The sequence below is a fragment of the Triticum urartu genome, chromosome 6 (assembly GCF_003073215.2).
Source record: "Triticum urartu cultivar G1812 chromosome 6, Tu2.1, whole genome shotgun sequence".
NCBI lineage: Eukaryota > Viridiplantae > Streptophyta > Magnoliopsida > Poales > Poaceae > Triticum > Triticum urartu.
Genome location: NC_053027.1, coordinates 388,793,583 through 388,797,289, shown reverse-complemented (window position 1 = coordinate 388,797,289; position 3,707 = coordinate 388,793,583). Strand labels below are relative to the sequence as shown.

At 41.8% G+C, this 3,707-nt stretch overlaps 1 pseudogene; it reads right to left on the bottom strand.

The window, feature by feature from the left end:
- Positions 1-1,016: 1,016 nt before the first annotated feature.
- LOC125513670 lies at positions 1,017-3,506 on the bottom strand (annotated as a pseudogene).
- Positions 3,507-3,707: the final 201 nt, after the last annotated feature.

The window sequence follows — 3,707 nt, the reverse complement described above, 5'->3', positions numbered from 1 at the left end:
AAAAAAAACCACCCAAACATCACAATAAAAAAAAGAAAATGATACACTCATGTACGATTCACTACAGATTGGTCATACCAAACACTCTCCCATCAATCACCTCCCTGTTCTCACCGTTGGGCCACTCTATATACGTCTGGTTCAAAAAAGGTTAGAATATCTTATATTTGTGAACGGAGGGAGTAGTATATCTTGCGTGGGAACACACCACAAAGCTATATTCTTTACTCTTTGTATAAAGATGTGAGTTGCGACAGTCTGTTCATTTCATTAGTTGCTAGGAAACAGGAATTTCCACAGTTGTTTTTCATTTGTCAAATGGCTGCAACATTTTTTTGTTTGGCATCGTAAAATAACCAATAACTAGAAGGGCAGTGCGTGCTTTGCTGCGCCGCTTATGTTCTTGGGGTTGTACATGTTTTATTTCTACATGATAATTTTTATTAAATTGTGAAAATTATTTACGTGCTAGTTGGTTTGGCGTATGGAGGAAAATAATGAAGTGTGTTCTTTTTATTAGAGTTGCTACACCAACGAACAAACTTTACGGAATCATGATTACGGATGGATGTGTCAATTTATGGTTGGAGATAGGGAAAGATATGTTTTTGTGTCTTTGTTCGCTCATTTTAGTTTGCATGTAGTTCATCTTGAAATATCCAAAACATCTTATATTTGTGGCCGGAGGGAGTACCATTTTGTGTTTGTTGAAGGATTAGTTCTTTAATGAGAAAAAACCTTGCGCATTGTCATTGTGTCATTGTCTCATTGATGAACACATACACACTGCATGAGCAACTCTTCATGGTGTACAACTCTGGTACTAGGTATCATGTTTCTTAAAAATTATTTAGGGTCCATTTGGAACAAATAACTGACTATATAATGTACGGTCAACATTATGCTTATAATAGATGGACAGACTTTGCACAAAATAGTTAAGCGTCAGTAAAGACGCTTGAGGAATAACCTCTGCGGAATTCATTTCCGAATACTCTGACAGTATATACAGATACTCGAGCCAAAGTAAAAAACTGCATTAAGAAAGAATCTCGACAACAATTCAAAGACCTCTTCAGCTTTTCTTTCACACAACATTGAGAAAAGGTGGTTGTACCAAAGCACCAGGATAGGGAGGACACAGTCTAACAACCAATCTTTCATAGTTGATCAGAATATAACCACAGAGCGGCAAAATACAAATCCAAGAAATCATCTATTAGTAATGCTACAGGTGCCTATGTCTTCCTAGCATCGCTTCAGTTGCTGCAGGTTAGCTCCCGATTCCATTTTTTTCTTACAGTTTGAGCGACAGAAGCTTGCTTACGACGACGGCTGTAGCCCTCTCTTTTGCTGCACATCACAGATGAAGAAAAGTTTAGGTTCATAGAGAAGGTGGTATGTCAACCAGGAACCGGTTTAACCCCAGCACCAATCTAGCAATCCATGACAGGAAAATGCAAGACTGCACAAATAAATCTAATTTTCACTCCACATATCACTTATAGAGGTATGCTATATTAAAAAACGCTTCAAAATATATTTCTGGCCAAAAAATCTAGAATATTTAGAGAGAGAAGGAAATATCAAAATACCTGATAAAAATAAGGCCTGCTGTAAGAACCATTCCTCCGACTGCCCACGAAATTCTTTCACCGACAGGCATTTCTTTTGCCCATATCTGAAAATCTTCAAGATGCCAAGAGGCCATACCATGTAATACTGGACGATCTTTTGAAGACGTCCATGTATGGGATATGGAATCCAAACTTGCTTTCCCGCCATAGCAGAAGGTTTCGTCAACTTCACTAAGACCGGCATCAGAAACTTGCACAGAGAAACCAGCAAGGCGACATAGCTCTGTGCCGTTAGAAACCCACTTATGTGCTTTGCCACAAAGGATGTCACCTAAACCACAAGGAGATAAGGCCTGGGATAACCGTAAGAGAGCATATCAGTAATCAAACTGTGAAATCATACCGACAAAAAGATTTGTTAGCTACAACAGATTTCGACAAACACAAGAAAAACTAATTTCTGCGGTATTAATAGCTACTCCCTCCGTTCCATAGAACGGAGGGAGAATGTACTGAATGGACATAGATTAGACATGATTGCCTAAGCTATGATCTGACTACGAAAAATATCAAGCTCAATCTGGTAACTGCACGTGTACTTGCACAACAGTAATGCTTTGACATCCAGATAGTTTCAGTCGAGACATAACTCACGCTCACAAAACACCAGCAATGGGTGTTTACCTGTGTTTTCATATCAATGGAGAAGTATGCCTCCGAGCAAGCTTCGAAAACCATGTCACAGAATGATGCACATATAACAGGAGGTCCAGGCCTGACACCAACTCGTGGATCACAAACTGAGCACTCGAGCAACTCCCACAAATGAAGGCATTCTCCACTACCTTCACCAGTTGACGAGAGCTTTCGCACTGAAAGCAGGGCAGGAAATGTCTGAGTCACGTCACAACATGTGTTCTGGCGGAATATCCTACATAGTGCTAGGTCTCTGCGCCCCTTTGCTGCTTTTCCAGGAGGCTTGCCTTCAGATGAGAAAGCAGGGAACCGTCCACCAGGTGAAACACATACCCCTTTTGGTTGTGCTGTGGAGCAAGAAATTAAACAACATTAGTTGCACATCAGATAATTTTGCAATGTTTGCCCATGGTGCAAATCACAACGGTTCATGCCCATTTCCTCATTCAACCAAGATAACACGAACCTCCTACTCTATCTTACCAAGAAGCACCCATTCAATGTAAAACCACAAGGCTCATATACAAGGAAGAAACTCAAAGCTATTGATTTCACAGAAAGTACTTTGTTCATCTGTCTTGTGATCGGCAGAAATGCCAAGAACCGACGTTAGTAAAGCATAGGATAGGACAACGATGCTTCTAACCATAAAATATAAACTTATATGACATCTTCCTATCCTTTGCTGTACGAACTGATAATTCATACAATCGCTTGTCATGGATGGGAATTGGGCCCTAAAATGCACATAGATCACGGTCATTTATGAATCACCTTCCAGCAATATAAAGATTTAACCTGCAAACTTAATTAAACCTATAAATCCGGAGAGACTAACAACCTACACGACAATTCCAGCGACTAAGCGCAGAACACATCAAGGATCCACTAAAACCCATCAAGATTCAAGAATCACTCAGCGACATAACTAAAAAGCTCACGTATATCATCGATAACAGCAACATATAATACACCAAAGGAAAGAAGAATAAGCGTATGGGATCACGAGAACGCGCGCGCGCGCGATTGCTCGTACCAGCCGACGCGGTTAGCGAGAAGAAGAGCAGGAGGAGGAGGAGGATGTAAGTGGGAGTCCGACGCGACGGCGGAGGAGGGCTCATCGGAGTCAACCTGCCCACCGGCAGGGTCTTGCGGCGGAGCGCGGCCGGGCGGCCAGCCGGCGTGATCCGTCGAGCGGATAGGCGACCAGGGAGGGGAATCAATTCGTGGTCGGATCACATAATTTTAGCAGAGGAACATTGCCGTTGAAGGGAAGAAGGAAACCGTGAGTTCCTATCCTCACTTATGTAGACTGGCGAAGAACTGCCAGATCATCTCAGGATCCCAGTCACATTGTTTCTCCATCATGAAACTCTTAAGACCAATGGAATGACAACTCGTACGAACTGTCCTGCCCACTTCATCGTTGAATTT